Source organism: Genypterus blacodes, unplaced genomic scaffold, assembly GCF_046128005.1.
Source record: "Genypterus blacodes isolate CSIRO-AG114 ecotype Tasmania unplaced genomic scaffold, CSIRO-AGI_Gbla_v1 ptg000085l_1, whole genome shotgun sequence".
NCBI classification, from domain to species: domain Eukaryota; kingdom Metazoa; phylum Chordata; class Actinopteri; order Ophidiiformes; family Ophidiidae; genus Genypterus; species Genypterus blacodes.
Genome location: NW_027466890.1, coordinates 1,564,245 through 1,577,761, shown reverse-complemented (window position 1 = coordinate 1,577,761; position 13,517 = coordinate 1,564,245).

Here is a 13,517-nt window from a genome sequence, read left to right as displayed (position 1 = left end):
AGCGCGTAATCTGAACTAGGAACGGAGTGTCTGTGGGTGTCACAGGGACGCAGTTTATGAGCTCGCTGTTCTGCTCGCCTGGTAGTCCTCCAACATGGCTTGGCGGACCATCGATACACGACACATCATCACGAGGGACATCTAACAGCCTCAGTGATGAAGGCTTTGATTAAATGAATTAGGAATTGTGCAGCCGTACTGAGATTTGGATGGAATAATATTAACGGCTAAATTAGATGAGAAGAGCATCATTTAACCCTCATATTCATTCTGCTTTTAATTATCACAGATCTGATTTCTTAAACAACATTCTCAAGGACTTTCTCTTAGCGTATTTATATATCTACAGCTAAATGATGTAGGAGAGCGGTTTGAGCTCGTCTATGCATGTGTGAGTACGCGTGATGGGTTCTCAGCGTGCGTTCATTTATGAATACGCAAGGTGCTACGGTGGAGAAACGAAAGCAAGTACTTTCTCCTCTGACGTATTTCATGTGTTGCTCCCACTGTCACAAGCTGGGAGTAAGTCAGGCCTAATCGTTCCCATTGCTTAGAAAAATACATTGTGACAGGCCATTATTAATGTAGGAGTGTCCTACTTACACACACACGCACGCACACACACACACGAACACACACACACACACACACACACACACACACACATACCACTCATGGGCACTCTAGTCACCTTAATATTTCGCTGTCATTTGGGTGACAGTTTGGGGCAAATTCTATGGCTGAATGCAGTACACAGAGGGGGAGTAAAGACCAGGACACATGGCTCACACAGACACAGACACACACACACACAGACACACACACACACACACACACACACACACACAAGTGCAGGATGAAACAAAAGTATCCACAAGAGGCAACACCATCCATGCACTGTATATGTCTTACTCTGTTTTTTGTCTTAATTCCAGTAGAGTCAACTATATATACCGAGATTTTGTAGTTACACACACACACACACACACACACACACACACACACACACACACACACACACACACACACACACACACAAACACACACACATACACACGCATACACACACAGATGAAACCAAACCACACATACGAGCATCATGCTGTGTGAACGTGTGTGCGGCGGGGCAAAGAAAAAAACAAGACTCAAAGAGGAACATGGACAAAAAAGAAAGAACATCTTCCTCATTATCTGTCCCTCCGTCAGTCAGCAAACACAAAACACTGAAGCAGACAGAAAAAAAAAGCAACTATATCAAACGCAAAGAAGGGAAGCACCAGTTCTGGCGGAGTCGTGTTGACAACTTTCCAGGAGCCGATTTAGCAAAAGGCAGTTACATCTGTTGAGCTCCGACAGCCATTGGGTTGTCGGGGCTGTTTTGGCTGTGATGTGCTGCACTCCACTCAGCTTCTTTATGTAGACGGAGTAACCTAGTTTCCTCTGCAACGCTGCGACAACAGCAACCTGGAACCCCCGAGTCTCACCGCTCAGATGCCCTGACAGATTTTGTAGCGTGTATTTAATTAAATAAAAAAAGAAAAAGCCCTGCAATGAAACATCCACACACATACAGACACACACACACGCACACACAGACACACATTTATATGTGTATACATTCTTTTCCTCTCCTGCGTCTCTGAAGAACGAATCAGGTGAGTGTTACTTTTACGGAGACAGGGCCTTCAGAAGAGGAAATGTTTGGACAGGCCTGTGAGAACCAAACGTTTGCTCCAGGGAACGGGTCAGTGCACCTACATTGCACAAATGAGGGTACGCATCCTGTTTGAGTGCATATGCACGTGTGCGATGCGTGTGTATGTGTGTGTCATCTATAATGTATAAAGTACGCATAGAGAGGACACACTGTCCGTCACACGCCCTCCCTAATGGCTCGTCCATCACAGCCTTCTGTTTTCTCCCCTTTGCGTTCTCTCTTGTCCGGTAAGCCGTAAGCAAAAAAAGGTTTTAAATATTATATAAATACTGCATGTTCTCCAGGTAGAGTCGAGTTACACCACGCGTCCTCGCTCTATGCTTTCAATACGCCCGCTCGACGCGTCACAGTTGAACATCTGTAAAAGGCAGACTGACAGATGTTCCATCATCCTGCTCATCACCTGCGCCGAGCAGTCACACCAATCCAGCGATGCAGACACAGGTGTGTTTCCGTCCACGTGTGTAAATATGGGCTCTTGCAGGGAGGTTGGTCCCAGACTAAGCAAAGCAAAGAAAAAAAAGAAAAGCTAGGAGACGTTTGAAGCAACAATATGCCACTTTTTTCTCTTTCTCCCCCCTCCTCCTTAGAGACAGGTTGTGTTGTTGTTAGTCATGTCCTCCTCCCACTCAGCTGGTCAAGTTTCCACTTGGCATCCAGCCTGAGGTAAACGACATCCACACATACACAGGTGAGTAAGCAGACAGCAAACACACAGCCTGCCATAAAAAGGTACCACAATATACCCAAACATATTCTAGAAAGGCTTGTTAGGAAGTTGGATGTAATACAACATATTCTAATGTGACAATGTAACTTTTTACACACTGTTTTTAGTAGAGTGCTCTGTGAAAATGGACCTACTGATGGAATTCAATCTGGGAGAAACCCTGCCATGTCTGTGCCCCTTGGAGAGGAATGAAACTGGAAGTGTGAGCTGTTATTCCTGTTGATATGTCTCGCTTATAATCCATATCTATGACAAAAGTCTTTCTGCCCCTCTAAGCTTAACTAACTGATGCAGCCTTCAATTTCATACCATAATTGTGTCTTCGGTAGCAAAGTTATCAAGTATTTGCTGTTGCTTTTTAGGAAAGACATATTAAAAAAATACCAGAATGCATTGAATCAGTTTTCTCTCTATCCTTCCTTCAGGTCATTTTTCCTCAAAACAAAGCCTTAGTTCCCTTTTCAGTTAATTTTTTACAGGAATTTCAAATAACAAGTTTAAAATCAGTCTTTTAGAGTAATAATTTGATGGCCCTTGAAATCTGGGGCATGTGAAAGATGCATCCAGCTAAGGTCAAAATGATGAGAATAGCACAGTTCAGCAACTTCAACACACACACGTGATTCCTGAGTGAAAGAACAATCCTCATTGCATCACTATTTGCCCTTGGAATATTTCTGATTATCCGGGACTGTGACATATTACTGTGCATACTGTATCTCACATTGTATGCCAGTATACTTTCAGCTGCATGGCACATTGTAAAATTAGCCCTGGACCATCTATTTTCCTCTCCAGAGATAAATATCTGGGTCTCCTTTTGGCAAGGTTGAAGCAGTTTGTTACTGTAACTTGGAGGTATAAAAACCTTTGATGTGCAGGCCAGCGTTTGGTGGAAATGGACGTTCAATTCAGCGAACGCCGGGTGCCAAACTGCACCGAGGGCCGCTGATGGATGTCACCAGAATGGCAAGCTTACAGAGGAAAGCTGTGGTGCATTCTGGATGCAGATCACCTCGACGAAGAGCCAAAATAGCCGTGTGAGTGATAAATAGATGGAAATAGCCCACAGTGTACAGTTCACAGAGCTGGCTGCCCCACTCTTTGATCTCTCGCCCTAATGAGCTTTCAGAACAGAGTCAGAGATGAGAAGATGGTCTTTTTTTCAAAAGGACCCTTGATTCTAAGGGATACTTGTGGTGAAAACTGTTTTAAGCAGGTCTAAGATGCTGCCTCAACTAACATTAGTATTCCCTGAAGTATTCCTAACTGCATTAATAAAACCTGCCCACTCAACTGTCTAGAGGAAGGTCACTTTCATCATTATCAGCTAAGTTGTTGCCCAAAGAGGGCTTGAGATTTGGAAACCGTACAATTGTTTATGATATAAAATGCGTTTTATATGGTAAACCGATAGCTTAATAATGTCAATAATTCCCTTTGTAGAGATGGCAGCTCCCCGCCCACCTCTGGGTGAATCTAGTCGTTGGATTTGTTGGGAAGGATTAAGTGCTAAACCACCGTTGCGCTGAGTCGCTGCCAGGGGAAAAATATTTGTTAAACTGCAAAGTGCTTGTGTACAGCACATCGAGTTAAAAGTGAAATCCCTCTGTGAGAATATGCAGCTGGATATGCAATCAAAAAGAATATTTAATGTCTTTCCTCCTCGTTCAGATTCCACACGCGGAGCCCCCTGGAATGCTCTGCTTCACCAGTGACAAGCATATATTATATCTCCACCTATTAGCCAATCCCATCCCTACGACGCATACCTGCACATCAATACCGATCACATACCGGACGTTGCCACGACGAAGCATCTGTGACAAAGAGAGATGGACTAACAATGGTGGGAGAATATCATTTGGTCAATCACAGGCCGTTTTTTTCTTTTCAGACAAATAAATGAATTAAGGCTGACTGAGGTTGCCAGTTAAATTAGAGGCAGACTCCTTTTCATTCATGATGAAAAAGTATGGGGATCCAGTCATCTTTCAATGCACAACTCATTGGAAGTGCTTAATGATACCCAAGCCCTCTCAAAGGCTGCACAAGCAGCAGGACATCAAAGAGCGGTTGACAGACAGACAGATTCTGAGTTGCATGTTAAAAGGCCGTTCCTCCTTAAAATGAAAATAAAAATGAAACATACACACACACACACACACACACACACACACACACACACACACACACACACACACACACACACACACACGCAGCCCCACCACAGTAAAAGACCCTATCATTTCTCCCTGCATCCATCTTTCTTCAAAATCTTTTTATTTCACTTTTTTCACGCGCTTCAAACGGCTCGTGCTCAGGCATAGCCAGGCGTGTTTTTGCATCATTAGGGGAACGGGGCGGATTCACAGACGCACTAATGACGGCTCGGCTCTCCTGCTCAAACGGGAGCCATTGCTCATTTACCCCAACAGATATGTAGATAGATAGGGGGGTTTGTAATGATGTCGCCTCATCAGATATTCGCCAACACTAACAAGATGACACCAGACTTGAGCCATTTAAATTACAGTCACAGATTAAGCACATGACTGCTGTTAGGCATGTTAATGTGTATTTGTCCAAACAGTTAATCAATTGGCATCATCGTGTCCACGCAGCCGTTTCCAAGGATGAATGACCAGGATGATCAAGAGCAGCAATGAAACAGAATGAGGAGTGTTGTATGCATGTCGGCTGTGATGTGATAAATTTACTGAAGTTCGCGAGTCACAAAGGACGACTTCACAGAGATGCTTCGCTCTCAGGGATTCACATTTTTCCTTTGTGATCTAACTTTCACTTCATTTATCCCTCCCCCTATCTGCCTCCGCGTCTCCTCTGTTCTCTCCGTCCAGATTCCATTACAAAATCGCACACGCTGATGCAAACGCACCGACATTCTCGATGCGTGTGCATCGATAAGGATAGGCGGCAGAAATCAACACTCCGGGCCGGATGTCCAAAGCCTCCGGCGCTGGTTTGGGGCGCAGGTGTGACGCATCCCACTCAAGAAAACATGCATGTTATGTATCAAACATGCATCTGTGGCCTGGAAATTGCACCTCCTTATTCTCATTTCTGCACATATGCATTTAAGGGAGGCGGGGATATTATAAGTGTGCTTAATTAAGTATTCTCTGCAAGTGTCAAATAGTGAGGGTCAATTCTGTGTGAAATCTGCCTCTGAAGGGCACGTGCAAATTAACAAATAAGAATTAAAGGATTGATCTTGTGGCGTGATTTCATCTCAATTTTTCAGCAGCTGCAGTTGAAAAGCTGAAAAAGGTTGTGATGCTGTTTTACTTCATCGATCAGTGTTTCTAATTAAATATCACTGAATTTGGATTTTATTTTATTTTATGAGCTTGCTGACGGCTCCGTGCTTGTTACCAATTTCTACTTAAATGTCACTAATGTAACTAATCAGCACATTACAAACTACTTCACCCTTCATCAGTTTGCACCATCAGGTCACATCCAAATAAAGATTCCTCGTGTTAGCTGCAAGAAAACACCACACGCAGAATGTTTGCATGGAGAGGCTCCTGTTATAGAATATTAACAGCTGAATGCAGTGGGCCTATTTGCCTGGCACTGCTCCAGCTGGAATCACAACATGTTGACAACACTTCATAAAGTCCCCCAAAAGCCCGGGTCTGCAGCAGCCCAGGGGCGATACAGATTAGACCGTAATATGGATTGATCCCCGCTTACTCCCTCCTGCCTCTACTCTTCACACACACTGGGTTTGTGTACGTGTGTTTGTGCAATGTGTATACGAGTCCGCTGAAGAATTTGTGTACAATTTGTATACAGACCTCAGTGTGAACCTCGCATTCAGCAAACACACAGCTTGTTCCCGCACCTCCCTCCCTCTTCCCCTCCCCACGTTCTTTCTTTTATAGTTTATTTTCCCCCCCTTTTTATCCGGGGTCTTTCTGTGAGATTAATTCCTCTTTTCCCATCTTTGGGCTGTCAGCTCAGGGTATGGAGTCATTTTTTAAAGGCCGCCGTTCCTGGGGACGGGAGACTGATTGAGTTGTGGCCTTTTTGTGAGTGGGTAAAGAGCAGGATTAATGCAGAACTCTTGTAACCATCCTGCCGAGGGGGGAAAAAAGCGAGAAAATGTCCTGTGGGAGAGGGTCAAATAATCAAAGTTTATGAACAAGAGGATTATGTTCAATAAGATCCAAATTGTATGTTAAACTTGTGTGTGATCATCCATGAGACTGTGGGGACATGAAAAGAACAGCTTGTGGTAAGTACAGTAGGTGTAAATAGCTTATTATGAATGATGATTTATTATTAATTGAAATCACTTAGTTGCACAAAGCATTACTGAGCCTTTCTTTCATAGTATAATAAGAGAGGAATCAGTTTTCATAATAACTCTCATAATAACATAAACGCTTTTGTCTAGCGGAACATAATCTTCTTTAAGAGTAATTAAGAATTGACACAGCTTGACACAATTCCTGCATGATTCTGTAAGAAGGGAACAGACTTGACGAGCTCTCAGTCTCTCAGCCTCATCAGAAGACAGCGGATGTTGCAGATTTAGGATCATTTTGCATCAACGCCGGAAAGCAGACGCCTCAAAAACCCTCACCAAATATACAAATGCCTCCAAAAATAAATGAGATTAAATTCATAATAAAACAGGTTTGCCTTGATCCAATTCATTCATTCAGGTGAAAAACAGAATCTGAACAATGATTTACAATGAGATCATCTTTTGTTTCTGGTGAGCGCCGGTTCAACAAACTAAGAGGCGATCGGCTGCTGCTCCGTCTGAAAGAATCTACATCTGCATTCACACAGGAGCTCCACAGCACCAATGTTCTCCACAAAGGGAGTGAATCAGAGGTTGGGCCTGCACTTTCTCATGAACTCCTCCCAACACTAATCACCCCCCCCCCCCCCCCCCCCCCCCCCGACACACACACCTCCACACCTCCACCACCCTTGCTCCCTCTCCTCCCCTCACCTCCTCCTCCACCCTTCCCCTGGCCACTCAGAGCTGAATCGCTGATTAAGCACACATTGATTTGTGCAGGCTCATTAGCATCCTGTTTGCGTTGACCCCCACCATTTTCCAACACACACAAACGCACGCGCGCAAACCAACACACACAGACTCTCTCTGCCTCTTTCACTGAGCCCCCTCGCTGCTCTGACTCAAATGGATTAACAAGCACAATATTTCTGCCAGGGACAGGAAATCACTGAACACTTGTCAGGAAACTGGGGATCGATAGAATTCACATCATTGACCCCCACTCCCCCGTTCAACCCCAAACCCCCCTCACCCACCCCCCACATTCCCGACCTCTCCAAAGTACCCAGCCGCAACGCTTCCCTCAGTCGTGATCCTGCTCCAGCATCCCATCGCTGAATTCCCATTTGCATTTCTTTACATATCCAATCAGGCAGATCTGAAGCTCCAACATAACCTCTTGACACACAAGCGCGCACACACACGAACATCCACACACACACACACACACACACACACACACACACACACACACACACACACACAAACACACACACACACACACGCGGAGAAAATGTTGAAAAATAAGCCCGTGGCATATTAAAGAAGGTGGCCACAAACTACACTCCCCCTTTTTCACTCTTTCTCTGAAGTTGAACTCCAACATTTAACATATCGATAACTCTTCTTCTCTCCCGTCTTCTCATCTCCTTGCTCCCTGCAGAGTGGAAGCAAAGCAGGATGCACAGCACACATCAATGCCAGCCCGGCCCTCCGTAGATGAAGCTCCATAGGGCGTCTTCAAGGTTAACTCAATACATTACAGGCAGCCAGGCAGAAAACTGTGGTGTGTGTGTGTACGCGAGGTGTATCTTATTTTTTTATAATATTTTTTTTTTACCATATTTGCACATTTTTCTGTAACTTAATATTAAACATGCTCTCGGTGAAAAACGATTCCCAAAGGGGCTCATGTTCGCTCGGTAGATGATGAAAATATCTCTACTGGAACAGAATCAATATCTACTAAAATATGTGTGTTAGGATGGCGGTCCAATTATGACACTTTTTTGTTCAAATAAAGGACAGAGAAAATAAATGTGTTGCTGCTTTCTCCATCAGCCATCTGTTGCTAGAAGATTCCAGAGAGAGAGAGATAGAAAGAGAGGGGGAGAGCGACTTTGACTATTAGTTTAATTCATTTTCTTTTTTTGTGTGTAAATGATATAATCGCAAACAGATTCTGAGCGAGCCATCACATTTCATTCGGGGTCCGGCAACAAAGTAAAGACAAACGTGATCTGTTACACTCCGGCTTTCATATAAGAAAGAGTGTATCACTTATCTCCTTCAGGGTCATCGTGAATTCCACACAGCTACTCCAAAGCATTAACTATAAACCAACAAGATAAGGCCAAACGTTACGCCAATATCTAATAAATGACAAACGTTATGAAAAGGTACCGTATTTTGCCTTATCAGCTGAGGAGGCCGCGGCTCAGCTCAGCTCAGCACAGCACAGCACAGCACAGCACAGCACAGCGTGTTGGCTCTCTGGCTCTCTGGCTCTCTGGCTCATAAAGGTTTCTCTTCTGGCTGCTGTGTGCTTTCTGGAGTGTGACAAATAACCCAGCAGGCCCGGAGCCCACAGCTCAGTAAGCATTCCAACAATGCCATATTACTGCATTAATATTTAAGGTCTCATGTTTCCCTAACTGGCATTCAGACAGTTGGCTAAGGGTCCCTGTGTAAAAGCGTGTCAAGCTCAGCAGGAAAAGTCATGTATGCTTGTTTGATTGTGAATTGTTAAGTGTGGAAATACAAAATCCTTATTGTGGTTGTTTATTTATATTGGATTTTCTGACACTTAAATCTTGCTCAAAAGCTGCAGCTAAAAGTTAAATCACAAGCATTAACGGCAGATTCATGTTGAATTAGTTTGATTCTAATTCAATTTTAATTCACAGGGAAGCGATTGAACATGTGGCTACCTATATGTATTCAATGTCCGTCCTTTTTATTGAGGCTTGTCCCTTTGTCCATCAAGCTACTTAATGTTAAGGATGTAGTATTTGTTCTATGTACTATTATGTATTTATTCTGAGTATTATTTTATATGCAGAATTGCATATGTGTGTTTGGTAGAGGAGGGAAATGGTTTTGTATGAAATGTGAAATGGATGCAAACACTGACAGCTTTCGAAAGTCCAAGACAAATTCAGTTATTTTAAAATGAACTGAGCAGGTTGTGTTTGTGAGTCATTTACTTTCCAAATGTCTGTTACAAAGTTGACTTTTTTGCAATGTCTGCTTGGGGTTAGAATGATTCAGGTTTCTGAGAGCCTCAGTTTACAAGCAGAATCTAGAATAAAATAATGCAAAATCATGTAGATTCAACCCTTAAACAGCCAATATTCTATGTGTGACTGTAAGCGGAAGTGGTGGCGTCTGTGTTCGTGTTGTAGCAGCAACCTGTTGAAGGCGTTTTTTCCTGCTGTCCACACATTGTATTATGGGATTGGCTTCAGCCCGGCATGAAACCCAGAGGAAAGGAGGGAATAAAGACAAACCATTAAGCATGTTAAGAATGACAGTTTTCATCTAAAACGGCACATAAAAAGTTTGAAATCACGCTCTGATGATGACAAATATTCCGATTCCACATGGAAATATCTCCCTGTGCTCTGCCTCCATCTGACCTTTACTCACAAACAGCCTCCTGATCTAAATTCATGTCATCTCTCCCATTTATGTCATTATCACTTCGAATGCAGCACATGTGTTAGCACATATATTACCACCCTGATTATGAAACCATTTATGATTTGTGAAAAAGGAAAAAAAAAATCACCGGGGACACGGATCAGTCACAGAAACAACACATCGCCCTCCGTCATACGTGACACAAATTATGGCGACTTGTTTTTTCTAAGAGCTTGTTTTGTTCCGCTCTGTGGCTCCCAGATTGTGGATCTACCTGCTCAGGTGACAGCAGGGCAATTAAATCCAGGCAAAGGTTGCGGACATCGACAAGCATGCGTGGGCGGCGTGAAATATTATGTAGGATTACACCAACAACGGTTGAGTGGGAGAGATTAAGCGTCTCGATAACAGATACAGTCAGTGTGACACCAAACGGGTGCAGGATCAAGTCAAAGCTGGAGGCTAATTTTGTGAGATGGGGAGGCGGAATGTTGGGGGAAGAGCTGCTGCTGCTGCACTATAACTGAACTCACCGAATGAGCAGGGGGGTGGGGGGGCAGTCTCTGACGTACAGTATGTGTGTATATGTTGGAGTACGCGTGTGTATCTGCGTGTGCATGTGCGTGCAGGAACTTGTGCCATAGCTGCGATGGAGGGAACAGATGGGCGGGGGAAGTGGACTCCTGTGCCTGAGGAATACTGTGGCGCTGAGGATCAGAGTGCCGCCTACGTTCCACCCTGGGCCCCAGTTACCCACTACAGCACATGGAGCCCGTCCAGCACCAGCCCATAACGGACCAGCCCCCCGCGCCATCTGTCTCCGAGGACAGACAACCCCTCCTCCTTCCTCCTTCTCAGCGGTGTGTCCTCGCCAAACCCCCCCCACCAAACCGAGCAAACAGGCCCAACAGTTACATGAACGTTACGCGTTGCTTTTTGGAACACTGGGAAGACAGAAGGAATTTGGAGATGACTCATGGCAGAGACGGAGCGCCAAGAGCACTGAAACATATAAAGAGCTGTAAAGAGGATTTATCCTTAGAATTAAAAACATTAACATTAACATTCTTCTCTTATTTACTTATTTAACATGATTTAACATAATGTGGTCACATCTTTGGAAACAGCGGAAGATGGAAAAGAGAGAATATCTAAAGAAGTCAGAGTCAGTTACGCCCAATCTGCACACGTTAAACATTAACATATTCTGTCATACCAACAGGCGAATGAATTTCACAACATGCATGATTCTCACATTTCTGTCCACAGACATCGCTGTCTAATTACAGACATCTGCTCGTGCTCCTGGTCGTCTCCTCGGCACCGTCTACAATCCATCTGCTTTGAAATGGAAGGTTAATGTAATGTTGTTCATTTTAAACACTCTTGGTGGAATTGGTGGGTTGTGAAATAAAGGAGGTTGCAGCTTAGAGATAATTGGAACAAAGCCGGGGTAAAGTGCTTCCCAATTGACCCAATCCAGCAGTTTGAATAATGCTTCTTGCTCTAAATCCATTTCTTGTTTTGCATCGTTCAACTCTACCGCCACATAAAGCACTTTGAGACAGGGCGTTTCTCAACAGTGTTAATACTTTGAAGAGTGTAAGGCTGCTAAGTTTGTGCACGTTTGCCTTTGACCGCTCACTGGCTTTACACTAATTGTTGTAAATGTGCGGCGATCGTGTCAAATGATATCTTTGTAGCTGTGCGACGGATAGGAACCGAGAGAAACCTTTGGCCCGTCTTAATCACCTGTCGGCTCTGTCAGTCGCCCACAGGCCTCTGACCGAGGGGGAGTGTCTGACGTCCCACAATGCCCTGCCTCTCTGGTGTCTGTGGAAATAATGAGACAATGCTGCACTGAAGCTACGACACCATGCTGGGTGGGAAGGTTGGTTAGGGTGCAGTAAGGACCGATAATGAGGGACAAACTCTCTGAGGCATGGGGGTAGCGGCAGTGGGCGGTTGGCGTTTGTAGGCAACCGCAGCGGGAGGTTCGGCGCGAGCTGGGAGGGAGTTGGAGGAAGAAGAGGAGAAGCCCAGAAAGACGGAAACAAAAGGCAAGACGGTGAAATGCTGCAGAAAGAAGCAATCAGAGGAGAAGAAAAGGGTGAAAAAAATACCTCCCACAAAAGATTAAAGAACAGCTGGACATCTTGGTACACTGTGTGCATGTGTGTATGGTGTGTGACGTTGTGTGTGAAACTTGCAGCTCAGGGCTCTAAAAAGATGAAGAAACTTAGATGTCCGGGCGAATGGCTGTACCTCACCAACATCTCCGTCAGCTCAGCTGCTTGCTTATTTGTAAGGGAGTAGTCCCGCCTAATTAAGCAGAAGGTGGGGGTGGGGGGGGGGGCAATGACATAAACGCTCTTCATCCTCGTCATCCTCTTCATCCTCCAGCCTGTAACGGCACGACTATTATCATATAAGATATGGGGGGGTGTTAATTTAGCCCAAGACAAACAAAGCTGTATCTACCCCCTCTGTGTTATATTAATATAGCTGTGAAAGTTCTCCCATAGGAGTCGGCGCCTGAGCTCACCACTCCCCACCCCCATACACCATCTCCCACACACTCCCATCATTTCAGCTCTTTCAAAACTTCTCCTACGACAATCTGATCTTTTTTTCAGCTTTGGCCAAAAGTGCCCAATTTGTTTTAGTTACTTGGTGGACAAACTTAAATCCTTTACCCGAAGAATTACGTTTCATTTAAAGCACTAAACTCGTACACTGCATTTGGAAAATGCTACATTACATGTTTATGTTCTTCATTCAACATTCTCCTTTAAGTAGAAGTAGTAAGTGCTCATTGTTAATTATGTAAAATGTAATGTTTTTCATCCCAAAAATGGACACACTGCCTTTTTACCCTTCACATTCCAGTTATTTTCATGCTTTCAGATCAGGTACACTGAATTTCCTAGCTAATATCTGCTTTTAAACAAACCCGACAACAATAATGTTTCATGTTGAATGTAAAATCTGAATAACTAGAGATATTAGAGTAAACGTTTAAACATTTAAAATAACCATATTGGCACGCCGACAGTCTGATGCTTTATCCTTATTTGATTAATTCCAAATGTATAGGGAGCTTTGGTAATGGGTATAGAGCGCCACACATCCACACTCAAAGCAGCATGTGTTACATTAATCCCCCCACTCCCCACCCAGGAGAGTCGCGTATTGATTGGACCTCGGTGTGGTTTGTCACAGGTGATCACAGTGATTGGGACACTGCTGGAGCGTGTTATCCAGCTCTGCCCTGAAGGAGAAGCTACATAAGGACCTAAACAGGACAAATTGACTGGCACTAATGGAGAGAGCACCACTCTCATCATACAAGTCACTTCCACTGT